Source organism: Oratosquilla oratoria, chromosome 28 (assembly GCF_046742065.1).
Source record: "Oratosquilla oratoria isolate Oo_2021 chromosome 28, ASM4674206v1, whole genome shotgun sequence".
In the NCBI taxonomy this organism is placed as follows: Eukaryota; Metazoa; Arthropoda; class Malacostraca; order Stomatopoda; family Squillidae; genus Oratosquilla; species Oratosquilla oratoria.
Window position 1 is genome coordinate 4,388,500 of NC_134804.1, and position 15,708 is coordinate 4,404,207.

At 39.2% G+C, this 15,708-nt stretch overlaps 1 protein-coding gene across 5 annotated transcripts in view; it reads left to right on the forward strand.

Annotated features, from left to right (window-relative positions):
* Hmgs (hydroxymethylglutaryl-CoA synthase) overlaps positions 1 to 15,708 on the forward strand; it is a 285,981-nt gene that overhangs the window by 49,853 nt on the left and 220,420 nt on the right. The window lies entirely within an intron of this gene.

Below are 15,708 nucleotides of genomic sequence, written 5' to 3' on the forward strand. Positions count from 1 at the left end.
TGGAGAGGAGCATAAGTGCCACATAAAGGTTTTGAGAAATTCACTATAAGAATTGTAGAATCAGCATAGAATATATATATGTATGTATATATGTATATAGATATATTTCTAAACAGAAATGTAGTAGCACATTTGTAAATGACACACAGGTACCCACAGTCTGAGAAAATAAACTTTGAATAAAGAAGAATCCTATATTTCGGCTATCAACTGTAGCCTACAGTTGATAGCCGAAATATAGGATTCTTCTTTATTCAAAGTTTATTTTCTCCGACTGTGTGTTCCTGTGTGTCATATGAATATATGTATATATATGTATATATATTTATATATATATATATATATGTATATAAATATATGTATATATATATATATATAATATATGTATATATGTATATATGTATATATATATATATATATGTATATAAATATATGTATATATATATATAATATATGTATATATGTATATAAATATATGTATTTATATATATGTATATGTATATAAATATATAATATATATATATAATATATATATGTAATATATACAATTAATATATATATATGCAATAAAACACTAGGAACGTGTGTTCACAAATGCATAAGTAACCACTTGAAAAGTAAACTTAAGAAGCAGAGCGCTTTCGTATAATTGATATATATATATATACATATATATATATATATATATATATATAATGTGTGTGTGTGTGTATAATTTTGGTGTGTGTTTACCTATTTGTATCTTATGGGAAGGGGAGCCACGCTCGTAATGTGTCCCGTCTCTGTTTGCTCTTAAATTTGTTTTCTTCACACTTGTGTCGTCCAATCTGGCCCATCTACCACTGTGTGTGGAAAGCTGTCCTTTTTCAGGTCTCCTCCACAGCTGTCCTTTTTGAGCTTCCTTTCATGTCCCCTTGTATTTCTCTTATCCCAATTTAGTAAGTCTTCTCTGTCAAGGACATCCATGCCTCTCATGATTCTATAGATGGTCAACAAGTCACATCTTTCTCTTCTTTGTTCCAGAGTCGGTAATTCCAGTTTTTAGAATCTCTCCTCATATGGCATGTTTGAAAGTCTTCGGGGCATCTTCATAGTTGCTCTTCGGATTCTTTCAATTTTCCATATATTTTTTTTGAGTACTGAGTGACTATAGTGTCGCTCCGTGCGCGCGCGTGTGTGTTTGTATCAAATCCTCATTCTAGGGTTTTACGGCCATAAGCCGGAAACTATTCCTTTTCAGCAGAGGTTAGACTTAATATATGGGCAGTTTATCAGCGACGACAGTTGTTCCATTTTGGAGAATCCAGGCCAAGTGTAGAATCAATGACCGCCGCCGCAGCTGTCGTAGTCAACTCAGCGTCTGGGCCAAGTTTCCGTTACGAAGTACGGGTACACGAACTGTGGCAAATCCAGATCATTCTTTTTCCAATTATCCCGTACCATATCTTTTTCTATTTTCGTGGAAACCTTTTTCTCCCTTTCAGCTTCGATACATTTTTCTACCACCATGGGTACTTAAAAAGGTCTCATGCTGTGTATATTAAGACTCTGAATTCTTCCCAGTCTAACCCCCCCTCCTGAAAAGATCTCAATCCCATAAAGTTTGTCTTACTAAAGTTGTATCTTTCCTGTGATTACAACTCGTCAAATGGAACTCTAATAGTGCATTGTCACGCTTCGCCATGGGGCATCAGTAAACAAAGCAGTAAATCCAACCTGACTGGAGTCTTTTCTCGCCCTTGTTGGTTCTGCGTCATCGCGTAGTTGCAGTCCATTGCTATATTGAGTAGGATATGACCCTGTGATGCTACACATCTGTTTCTCAGCCTTTCCAACCTCTTTAGTATGACCTACAGTACATATATTGTCACTCCTTTCGACTATTTTCATTTTTATTTCCTATGTCTTATATCTCTTGGTAATCTTCACTTCATGTCCTTGTCGTTAGGGGTACATATACCACTGCAAAATCTAAGTCCATTTCCTTCTATTGTCATTTTCATAACCATTAACTCAATACTTCCTTTTTCCAGCACTGCCTCAACTACTTTCAAGTTCAGCTTCATTACCATCGCCACGCTTCTTCCCTTCCTATCACACAAACTTGTGTGTGTTTACCTAATTGCATTTATGTAATTATAGTATGCAAGTTAGAAGCAACGCCCGTGGGGTCGCATCTGCTCGTCGATTCATCATACCTAGCTTAAAATTCATGCGTTGTGTGTGTGCGTGTGTTAGCACGTGCGCGCATGTAGAACCACCGAAAGAGATAAGAGTGAGGGAGAAAACGCCAAAGTGGTGCATAGTAATGATCAGAATAGTAGGGATGGAAAGGACGAGGTCAGGGCTCAAAGAAATGATAATTTAGAGGCTGCAAGACGTGCCCCTCCCTCTCTTTCCAAGATCAGCGCTAGTGTCGGTCGGGGTGCGCGCCTCTCATTCGACTCTTCAATTGACTGAAGTCGCTTGTCTATCCTAATATAGGAGCCTATCTCCGTTACCCCTGACAGTGGGCGCTCTTCAAGTGACTGGAGTCGCTTGTCTATCTTGATGTAGGCCCATGATCTATCTTTGTCGCCCCTGGCAGTGGACGCTGTTCAAATAACTGGAGTCTCTTGTCTATTCGGATGTAGGCACATGGCCGATCTTCGTCATCCCTAGTAGTGGACGCTCTTCAAGTGACTGGAGTCGCAGGTCTTCATCCTGTTTACCCATAGATGACCTTGTTCGTATCACCTGACAGATTTGATTGGTGTGTGTGAACACACACACACACACACACACACACACACACACACACACACACACACACACACACATATATATATATATTATATATATATATATATATATATATATATATTAGTATTTGTTATGCTATTCATGTGATAACATACGATTATAGTGTTTTCGATTACGCCGTATAAATGGAATTGAGATGGGAAATAATAATAATACGTCCTCGGGACGCGATTGTGTGTTAAACTATGATTTTAAGCTTTGATTTTGTTTTATTGCTGTATTTTCACTTTTATAAAGATCTTCTGTAAACGATTACGTCATTTTTGCTGACTTTGAAAGCTGCCCCTGACCTAGTTTCGTATCTTATCTCCGACCTAGTTTCGTATCATTTCTTCCTGTCGTCTGTTTAATCGCAGAAACAGAAAACGTAATTCTGTGACGTGTCATAATGTTTCCCGAGAATTCCTACTTTATTCTAATCACTACATCTTAGTATATGGGGTCGTTCGTATAATTATTTTATTGCAATAACGAGCGATTTATTAATTCAGTATGAAAACACTTGTTTTCATAATAGAGTTTAATTGTTAAAAACAGATTTTCGCCCACCTATCAACTTCTACCCACTTTTCTCCACTGTTAGTCCTGTTGACTCTTGTCGCCCTTGCGGTCCTCATTTATGGATATAGCACATCACATATTTTAGTCGGTAGGCCCTGTTGCCTTCCATCATCCACTACTCAAGTTCCGTTTAGATGTAATATTTTCCTTCAGTATTATCTTCTATCTAGGGGGAATGAAAGTTAAAAAGTTTTCTTCCTTCCGTTAATTCTTATGCAGGGGGCTTCTCTGAGGTGTACTTAGGAATCCCCCGAGAACATGTAAGCGAGGTCCTAGGTGAGCTTTGCAGTGACATAGTGATTTCTTAAGTCCAATGATCTTTTAATTTATATTTAAGATCCTCCCCAAAGGGCGTTATCTTGCAATCGTGAACCAATTGAAATTTCTCCACCCTTTACCCTAATCAGATTCGTTGTTACAAGTCTATTGGCAATATTGTTTACGTAAGCAATCTCGAATCTGCATATTTCAGGTTACAAATACTACGTCAACAATGAACCACCGGCCATTGTTAATAAACTTAAAACGGAGAGCGAACTTATGCAACCCTACTTCGGGTATTAGTTTGTAAATACCTAACGTATAAAAACGCAACACTCTTCTTTTACCCATCTTTCTACAACTTACATACCAGCCTCTTGCAGGGCTCGGCAGCTACCACTTGGTCGTCCCGACCAACCCCTTTCTACTACCCTCTTACAGGACTGTGGGGTAATACAGTACTCTGGAAATCAACATTTGAAATAATATTTAATACAAAGAGCTAACTCGAGATTTGAAACCATTTCTGCATAAAATGGCTAAAACAAGGTCAGGAAAGAAATATCCTTCAATGGATATCATCAACTTAATGGTAACCCAAAATATGCTATCAATACCAAGAAATATGCAACTATTTCAACATGTACAAATGTCTGTAACACCAAACACCTGCCGATCCTTGAAAATGTCCTAATCAAAATATGAAAACAAAAATTTAATATAAGTTTCTGAAAATTGTTTTCTACAACTTCATGCTGGTGAGTGATGAATAGTGTTTGATGTCATCCTCCTGAATGCAATAAATTATGTTAAGGCAGTAAGAACTAAGGAGGAGAAAAGAACAAAATAAGGACGGAATTGTTTGAGGAAGATCTTAATGTAGAATGTTTTCTTATTTTCAATGGTGATGAGTTTTCGGGCAATGTGATGTTGATGTGAGGTATGGTACATTGGTTATATGCACAGTATTAAGGGAGTGTCGCCAGCGATCATTCGAAAATTTCTGGTACATGAGCGATTTTAGGTAAACATTTCAAAAGGATCTCTATGATGGTGGAAACACACATAAAATTCTACAACTGTATTTTGTTTCTATTTTTTATACAGCATACTCCTACGCCCCCCTCCCACCCTACTCCTCCCCCTTCCACCCAACTCCTCCCCCTTCCACCCAACTCCTCCCACTCCCACCCTACACCCCCTCCCACCCTAATCCTCCTCCTCCCACCCTAATCCTCCTCCTCCCACCCTAATCCTCCCCCTCATACCCTAATCCTCCCCCTCCCACCCTAATCCTCCCCCTCCCACCCTAATCCTCCCCCTCCCACCCTAATCCTCCCCCTCCCACCCTACTCCTCCCCCTCCCACCCTACTCCTCCCCCTCCAACCCTACTCCTCCCCCTCCCACCCTACTCCTCCCCCTCCAACCCTACTCCTCCCCCTCCCACCCTAATCATCCCCCACTCACCCTAATCCTCCCCACCCACCCTACTCCCACTCCCACCCACCTTACTCCCACTCCCACCCACCTTACTCCCACTCCCACCCACCTTACTCCCACTCCCACCCTACTACTCCCCTCCCACCCTACTACTTCCCCTCCCACCCTACTACTCCCCCTCCCACCATGCAGAATGTGAAGAAAGGAGGTACAATTATGGTGGACTGGCTGGTGAGGTTATTTAATGTTTGTTTAAGAGAGGTTAGAGTGCCGGAGGACTGCCTGTATAGTTCCGCTTTACAAGGGAAAGGGGGACAAGTGTGAGTGTAGTAGTTTCAGAGGGATCAGCTTGTTGAGTGTAGTTAGGAAGGCTTATGGGAGGGTCTTGATTGAGAGGATTAGGAGAGGAACACAGGGAGTAATTGGTGAGGAACAGTGTGGGTTTAGGACAGGTAGGGATTGTATAGATCAGATTTTTGTGGTAAGACAGATATGTGAGAAAGCTATAGGAAAAGGTAAGGATGTTTTTTTGGCTTTTATGGATCTGGAAAAGGCTTACGATAGGGTAGACAGGAAGGCACTGTGGGAGGTACTGCAGATATATGGGATAGGAGGAAAGCTGTTAAGAGCAGTCAAGAGTTTTTATGAGAGCAGTAGAGCTTGTGTTAGGATTAGAAATGGAGAGAGTGAATGGTTTGAGGTAAAGTTGGGACTTCATCAGGGATGTGTTATGTCGCCCTGGCTGTTTAATCTTTACATGGATGGGGTGGAGATGATTAAAGAAAATGGAGAAAAGTGGGAGGTGAGCCAGCTGTTGTTTGCTGATGACACTGCACATGTAGCAGGATCAGAGGAGAGATTGAGGAAGTTAGTGACAGAGTTTGAAAAGATGTGTGAAAGAAGGAAGCTGAAGATAAATGTGGGCAAAAGTAAGGTGATGAGATGTACAAGGGGAGAGAGTGACAGCAGGCTGGAAGTGAGCATTAAGGGTGAAAGACTGGAGGAAGTGGATAGTTTTAGATACTTGAGTGCAAATGTGGCAGGAAAGGGAGGAGTGGGGGTGGAGGTAGAATGTAGATTGAGATAAGCGAGTAAATGCCTTGGTGGATTGAAAAGTGTAATGAGAAATAGACATCTGGGAATGGATGCTAAGAGGAGGTTATATGAAGGAGTGATTGCAGCATTGTACGGGGCAGAAACATGAGAGAGGAAGAGAGAAGTAGTTTGAATGTGTTTGAGATGAAATGTCTGGGAAGTATGATGGGGGTTACTATGCTGGATAGAGTGAGAAATGAGGAGGTGAGGAGGAGAACAGGGGTGGAAAGGGAGTTGGAGATAGGGTTGATGAAAGAGTATTGGGATGGTTTGGACACATGGAAAGAATGAGTGAAGAAAGATTAGTAAAAGAAGTGTGGAAGGCAGAGGTGGAAGGAGTGAATATGAGGGGGCATCCTAGGATGAGATGGATGGATGGGGTGAAAGGGGCATTACAAAAGAGAGGAATGTCTGTGGAAGAAGGACGGGAGAGGACAGAAGATAGGGGTGAATGGAGAGGGGTTGTGTATAGATTATGCTGTGATGCATGAGGGGGAGTGGGTGGGGGATGGGGGGTGAGGAAGTATGTACGAGAAAAAATTTGACGCAGCCCGAAGGGATTTCTCCCCATCTTCCTCTTTTCTGCATGAGGGGACGGAGAGGGGGGAGGGGTCGCTGAATTTATGAAGTGGCCTTGCTGTGGATGTGCTGTGTCTTGCGACACTGTTTCTGACTCAGGGCAGTGGACAGGATGCAGGGATGACTCGTCATCCAGGAGGTGCCAAGATAAGAGGAAGGGAGGAGGGTGGAGGGGAGTGGAATATATAGGAAATGGAATGGGTGGGAGTGGTTTCTATGCCTTTTTTTTTTTTTGGCTACCCCCCGTATAGGGGGAAAAAGCCTTTGGTATATGTATGTACACAGCTAACAGCAGTTTATATTTTTCCAGTGATTAACATAGAAGAATTTATTTTAAAAATTGTAGGAAAAGCTTAAAATTATATGTATGTGTCAATGAAATACAGTAATTTTATTTACAAAATTGGTGTAAATTTTACCAGTACTCTATATGGTTCAACTGGCTATAGCCAGCCTTTAGGAAATTATAAACTCCAATGAGAATCATATCATGTATTATAATACTTCCCAATCTAGCTGTATACACAAAGTACCAAATACCAGTAGTTATTAAGTAATTTTCACCTTAGGATTACATGAAACATAAATCTGACAACTCTTTATTGACTAAAATATAACAAGTACTGTTATGCAAAAACACATTGGCCTAATTCCTATGTGATATTTTGATAATATATAGTAGTAGCCTACAGTAGGCACACAAATGAAAAAACTTTCTACCATTGTGATGGATGAAAAGCAACATTTCACCACACTATGGTCGCATTTGAACGCTTTTCTTAAAAAACATTGCCATATTCTAAATAAAGTCTTTCTGAATATACTGATGATGCTGGTGTTGATATAAAGTTTCTAGAAAGTTGCTTTAGAGTTGGTAACTTGTCCACTTTCTCCCAATACTTGAGAGGACATTTTTCTCTTGCTAAAAGAGGGAGCTGTAAATATCTGTCAATGTCTTCCACAGACTCAACTAGAGAGACATCTTTCTCCTTAAGCATCTTTCCTTTAATGAATTTTCCAGTTTCAGTTTCACTTGCTATTTCATTAAAGTATTGCACAAAGGGTCTTATTCATCACTACCTGAATCTGTTCCACTAGTGTCATTATCCTTCATACCCTCATCTGTTTTTTCCCTCTTGCAAAAGTTGTTTCTTGTTTTTCATCACTTCCTCAAAAAGCCATCTCTTTCCTTGCCCTCTGTCACTTGAACTAAAAAAATATAGCTTGAAATGGGGATCCATTGCTGTTGGTAAGACGTATAGTTGTTCCTTCATAATATTAAGTCCATTTTCAGAGGAAAAAAACCAAATTCATGAAGAGATGAAAGCAGTTCCACTTTTGTAGTTTTGATCCCATGATCCTTGTCACTAGTTTTGGAAAGAAGTCTTTCCAAAGTATATACATTGGAAATAACTGTCAATAAACAATATAATCCTGCATTCATATCTACAGTAAGCTAATAAAATGGTTTGAGGACAGTAAGTAGGTTTTCAATAATTTGCCGTTCATTTGAAATGATATTTGGAAGTTAATTGTGATCAGCCAGATATAGCTGAACAGCTCTCTTCAGTTTCAGTAACCGACTTAGCATAAGGTAAACACTGTTCCACCGTGTTGGAACATCTTGAACTAGTAACAGTGGGTCCAGTCCTTGCTCACTCTGGATTGCTTTAAATTCTGCACATGCTAGGGCTGAATGGTTAAAATGAGTATTTATCCTACCGCTTTTTGCAAGTACATCTTTCACAGTCCTTTGGGATAATATGGCATCATTAATCACAAGTTGCAGAAGGTGGATCAAACAGTGCACCGACTCAATTTCAGCTGAGGTACTTCCAAGTGCCATGTTTGATGCACCATCTCTCACTAGAATGTAACGCCTTGAAGCGTCTAAGTGCCAATCCTTCCACATAGCCCTGAAATTTTCTGCAATATTCAATATTTACTCCTGTATGTGAGACACAGAAATGAGAGCCATGAAATACTGCATCTCTGTTGAAAATTAGGGGTTATCCAGTGCACTGAGAGGGAAATGTAGGTTTCTTGGGAGGGGGAACATGTATGTCAGATGCGAAACTTAAAGAATCAGCATTTAAAATTTCAGCTGTTATGACCTCTTTTATTTCATTGTAAAGTTCAGGAAAGGCACACTCGGCAAAATATCTTTGGTGGGTATCATATACTATGGTTGCAAATGAGCCATCAGCCCAATAAATTCATCACCTGCCATGTTGAATGGGTGATTATTTAGAGCCATCATTATCATAATTTTCTTGTGAACTGGTTTAGCACATGCATCATTTATATCACACAGCTTCTTTCAAATGTTTCCTCTAATGATAACTGCCTTTTTAAGTAAGCTGTCTTCCTTTCTTTGGCTGGATCAGATTTAGGAAGTACAAGGTTGTCTGATGTTGAGGAGCTTCTTTCTGAGGCTGGGCCTTGCTTGCTTTTTTCCTTGACTGAATTGTATTCTTTAGAATGCAATGATTTAGCATGATTATGAAGAGGTATTCCCAAGTAACCATATAAGTTGCAGTAGCATATAGGTACATCAGTGAAAGATATAACTTTCTGGCTGGATAATTTTTCAATTACCTGGCCTATCCAGTATCTGGCCGGATAGCAAAATTTAATATCCAGTGCACCCCTAGTGAACTGGCTGGTGAAATTGTTTAATGTTTGTCTAAAAGAGGGTAGAGTACCAGAGGACTGGAGAAGTGGCTGTATAGTTCCACTTTAGAAGGAAAAAGGAGACAAGTGTGAGTGTAGTAGTTTTAGAGGGATCATTTTGTTCAGAGTAGTTGGGAAGACTTATGGGAAGGTTTTGATTGAGAGGATTAGGAGAGGAACAGAGGGAGTATTTGGTGAAGAACAGTGTGAGTTTAGGAGAGTAGGGTTGCATGGGTCAGATTTTTGTGGTAAGGCAGATATGTGAGAAAGATTTAGGAAAAGGTAAAGATGTTTTTTGGGCCATTATGGATTTGGAAAAGGCTTATGCCAGGGTAGACAGGAAGGTACTGTGGAAGGTATTGCAGATATATGGTACAGTAGGAAAGCTGTTGAAAGCAGTCAAGTTTTTACAAGAGTAGTAGAGCCTGGGTTAGAATTAGAAATGGAGAGAGTGAGTGGTTTGAAGTAAAGGTGGGACTTTGCCATGGATGTGTTATGTCACCTTGGCTGTTCAGTTTATACATGGATGGGGTGGTGCGAGAGGTAACCATAAGGGTAATGGGTAGGGGGATTGGAGATGGTTAAAGAAAATGGAGAAAAGTGGGAGATAAGCCAGTTGTTGTTTGCTGATGACACTGCGCTTGTAGTGGGATCAAAGAAGGGACTAAGGAAGTTAGTGACAGAGTTTGGGAAGGTGTGCAAAAGAGGGAAGTTGAAGATAAATGTGGGTAAAATTAAGGTGGTGAGATGTACAAGGGGAGAAGATGACAGGAAATTGGAAGTGAGTATTAAGGGAGAGAAGTGGAGGTCAAGGTAGAATGTGGATTGAGAGAAGCAAGTAAATGCCTTAGTGGATTAAGTAGTGTAATGAGAAATAGACATTTGGTGTAAGAGGCTTATAGATGAGGCTCTTAGATAAAGGTAGAAAGAGGGGTAGTCAGTGAGGATTTCATTTTTATTGGATCGGCTGTTTTGTAATCAAGTGTTTGAAGACAAAGAAGTCGAGGAATTCTATTGCTTTGCTCTCAGCGTTATGTTGTTAAATGGGCTTGGGGACTCTATTTTATTACTTTATGTTTTGCTGATGTATACAATATGTAAACTAAGTGTGCATTGAATTCGAGATTGCTTGAGTAAGCAGTATTGCATGCAGTTAGAACAGTGGATCTGATTGGAGAAAGAGTGGAGGAAATTCAATTGGTTCACAATTGTAAGATCATGCCCTTAGGGGAGGACCTTAAATCTATAATTAAAGATCATTGGACTAAAAAAATCATCATATCACTGCAGAACTGATCTAGGACCCAAATTAAGTGTTCTTGATGGGATTCCTTGTGAGCATGCTGTAGAATAAATTCTGAAGAAAGTTGTAGAAGAAAAGACATAGCAATTTCATTCACCTCAATTGACAACTATAAATGAAGGAAAAATTGTGAGAACATTCTTTTATATATCACACAGTGACATTGGTAAGATTTAGAAGAAGAATGAGAAAAGGAGGATGAAAGTGGGTGAAAGTTGAAAGTGACGGCACATAGGAGCGGCAACACTTGGGAATGGATACTAAGAGGAGATTGTATTTACCTGGTTGTATTTTATGGTAATGGGAGCTATGCTCATGGTGTCCCACCATTGTATCTCACAGTGTCTAGTTTGCTCTTATATTTGTGTATAATTTTTGCACACACTGTTGTTTCATCCAGTTTGTTCCAAGTGTCCACCATTCTGTGTGGAAAACGGTTCTTCAGAGATCTTCTATAACTATCCTTTTTGAGTTTCTTTCCATGTCCTCTTGTGTTTTTCGTATCCCAATTTAGTAAGTCCCCTCTATCAAATATTTCAAAGGAAAGAATCTTTCACTAAAACTTGTCTGCTGGTTCCTCATCATACAAGAGTTCCTACCCACCTTTCATTTTGTTCAGAGTAAAGCAAACTTAGTAGCAGATGCTCTCAGTTGCCATATTGCGACCATCACTCATAATTCCATTTCAGTAACTCTTACACAAGTGCGCATGAGATCAGACCTTTTTGGAAATATGTTATATACTTCCTCGAATCAGCAGACACAACCGATATGGACAATTTCCCTCACAGTCTTGACAATTACACATTAGTTGATGATATATTGTATCACAAAACAACACTAATGAACAAACATGAACCCAACTGGTCAGTGTTTCAGTTCGTAGTCCCTACAGACTTCATTCCTGAAGTTCTGAAACTCCTACATGATTCACCCATTGCTGCATGCCCTGGTGAGGAGGAATGCTTTACACAAGCCTAATTACTACTTCTGGTTAACCATAAGGAAGGATATACATGCCCACATTGATGCTTGTCACTCTTGTGACTCACAAAGGTCATATCAGTGGTCATGTTACAATCTTAACTTATCCTACCCCTTGTAAATCATTTGACACAGTAGCTGTTGATTTCCTTAAGTCACTACTTGCACACAACAGAAACCAATACCTCCTTGTGTCAATCATTTTTCATGATTCTGTATTCTTTCCCCCTACCATACAAGACAGCATCAGCATAACACGTGGCAAAGACCCTAATTGACAAACTAATATGCCCCTTTACTACACCCAAAACTCTGATTTCTGACAATAAGACTGAGTTCAACAATGAGGTTCTTTTGAATATTTGTAATTACTTTCAAATCTCAAAATGTAATATTACAGCTTATCTTTCTTTAAATAGCTTAGTTGAACACCAGAATAGAAAGATTCTCAGTGTTCGTGAACATCTTGCTTCTGATCATCACCCTTCTTGGGATGAACATATCCCCATGATTCAAACTTGCATTAACAGTTCTATGAACAAGTCAACATTGGAATCACCTCATTTTGTCCTCTTTGGTTCAGACAAAAGACTCCCATATGACCTTATTTCAGGATTATCTCCCATTTACCATTTCAATGATTATGTCAAGGTCAAAGTAACAAATTTCAATAGTCTTTTCAAAGGAATCCATAATATTCTTCATCTGACTCAGGTTGAAATGGCCCAGCTGCAAAACAAATCAGCCAGAGCTGATTGTTTACACCCTCAACCACTCCCTCAACCACACCCCCACCTTGAACCTCTCCCCTAAATTCTCTGGACCCGATTGTATCATTGGACATGAGTCAAATAGCAAAGTCAAAGCACTCGGGTTGCACAATCTTACAGAGACCATATTTCACAAAGATCATATCAAAAGAGTTCTCTGTGGCCTCGACATAGACTTTCTTCATCAATTCATACTACCCCTACAGAAGAGGACCATCACCAATCCTCTCCACTGTTTCCTCCTATTTCTCTCCCACATTACAAGCTTTGGAGTCAAGCCACAGCTTAATAAGAGTACATTTTGCCTAGGTGAATGGAAATAATATCTACTTCCATATGTTCTTAAAATTAAGTAAATTTTATTTCAATCATTAGTATTTCCTGATACCACCATTGCTCAAACACTGTATTTATCTATGTGTCCAAAATTCTTGTATTCTTATCTTCCTTGATCATTAACCTCACTGTGGTTAGGGAGTGGCAGCTGAGCAGAGCATCTCTTGCAAGATGATTGAAGGAAATATTCACTCCCTTAGATGTCCAGTGTGCACACGCACTCATACATGCATTTTAGCTATAGGATGTTAGATCACAACCTCTCCAGAAAACTCCTGTGAGACCTATTGTGTCAGACCTCACTCATGATCATTTGGCTAAGTGCAAAAAGACACCTGTATTGGCCACTGCCAACTGCGAGTTGTCATATGACTGATAATTTTCTATATTTCCATTGCTTGTGTGCATATATATATATATATATATAATATTAGATATCACAGCATACTCCGTGTTCGTGATCTTTTTCTTAACACTTTCGATTCTTCTTATTATTCTTTTCTTTGAACTAGGTAAATGATAAATAATATTTCCGATAGAGTCCACTTTGGTTGGATATGAAAACTAGAACATTACGAAATTTTGCCTATACCTTAGGCATCTTCTGGTATTTTTATTTTTAAAGCAACATACATGCTTATTAATACAATAAATGGAATATTGGGAGAGATGGTGGTTCAAGAATGTTCAGGGCTTGTCATCATGGCGCCATGCGGGATGCCCCAAAAAGTTCCAAATGTCCGCACATGTTTTTTCTCCCCGTCCTCGCCTTATATGCAAAGGGGGACGGAGAGGGGGGGTCGCCGATTAAATGAAGCGGCCTTGCTGTGGATGTACTGTGTCTTGCGACACTGCTTCTGACCCAGGGCGGTGGGCGGGGTGCAGGGATGACCCGTCATCCAGGAGGTGCTCAGATAAGAGGAAGGGTGGGAGGGGTGTGGAGTGTATTTAGGGATGAAATGGGTGGGAGTGTTTTTATGCCTTTACCTTTTTGGCTACCTCCCTTGGAAGGGGGAAAAAGCCTTGGTATATGTATGTATGTATATGGTTTCTTATCAAAACTGCCTCCAGGCATTTAAATTTTCTTTTATCATTAGTCTTCGAAATTATGACTATTTTCATTTAGTTAGTCTCGCGATATGGTAGTGTTGTGTATTTTTATAATGTGAGATTTGATAGCACCGTTTTGCATGTGAAATATCAGTCTTTGGGATAATGTTTGCGTTGTGCGGCCTATGTACTCTTCGTTGCAAAGCACACCGTCTTTGCTAAGATTACATGAGTACTTGTACACAACGTGGTTTTGTTTTAATTTGTCTAGAGGCAGTCATATTATTTTTCATAACGAGACGAAGTTCTAGAAATGCGGTAATAAATAATTAGATTCATTTTATCCTCTTGTATTTTGGGCTTACAGGTCTTGTATATTATGTCTTTCAGTACTTTTCCATCTGTTTTATAAGCAGGGGACATTATATTTTGGTAATAAATGTTTAATTTATTCACCTTATTATCTACCTTAATAGTGTTACCACTGGCTTGTTCCATATTAATTTTAATTTCTTTGTCAATGTCTGTCATTGTGAATCCATTATTAGTTAATATTTGTTTTACTCTATTTAGTTCTTGGTGGAGAAGGAGCCAATTAGAAGAAATTTTAAAGGCTCTTTTGACATAAGCACGTATCACGCTAATTTTATATTTGGAAGGGCATTCACTCGAGCCATTCAGACATCTTCCTGAGTTGCTCGGTTTTCTATAGACACAAGTGATAAATGCGCCTTCTGAGCCATCTACCCACACATCTAAAAAAGGAATTTGTTATCAACACTCCTTTCTGCAGTGAAATTAAGGCATGAGTTTTCTTCCATCTTGTTCTTAAAGCATTCTAGTTGTTCCTCTCCTTCAATATCTACAAAAATGTCATCAATATATCTAAGGTACGGCACATACCGGATATTGGGCTTCTGGCTTAATGTATCAAGGACATGGTTCTCAATATGGCACATGTAGGCCTGAGCAAATAATATGTCTAAGGGACTACCCATAGCAACACCATCTGTTTGGAAATAAATTTGGCATGAAAGGCATCTAAAGGGAACTTCTTTGGTACAAGTCCGTAGCATATTTGCTAGGGTGAGGCATGGTATCTTTGGAGGAGGTAAACTATCATGATTGAAGACATTCTGTAAAATGATCTTAATGGTGTCTTCTACAGGAACATTCGCAAAAAGACTTTCTACATCAAGGGAGGCTAGGATTCCTAGAAGATTAGTGTTTCAAAGGAGGTCTACAAATTCATCTGTGGAGCAGAGAGCATGGAAAGTGGGAATATATGGAGTGATTAGGTCATTTAGTTGTTTATCTATTTGGTATGTGGGTGTGGGAATTTGAGAAATAATGGGTCTCAATTTATGTCCAGGTTTATGGGTTTTCACATTACCATAGAAATACCCAGGTTCATAATGACCTTGCAGAGGAGAAAATTTAACACCATCCCTAGAAGCATTTGCATTGTCGATTAATTTAGTAACTTCCAGATTTCTTCTATAGGGTTGTTCTTCACACATACAAACTTGGATGGGCTCTGTGTATATTACCTAGTTGTATTTTATGGGAAGGGGAGCTATGCTCGTGGTGTCCCATCTTTATATCTCATTTTATCTAAACTATTTTTAAATTCATGTATTGTTTTTGCACACACCACTTTCTCATCTAACTTGTTCCAACTGTCTATTACTCTGTGAGGAAAGCTGTTCTTTTTCAGATCTCTTCTATAGCTGTCTTTCTTGAGTTTCTTTCCATGTCCTCTTGTATTTCTATCATCCCATTTTATTAGATTCTATCAATAATTTCTATGCCTTTCATGATTCTGTAAATAGTTATCAAATCTCCTCTCTTCT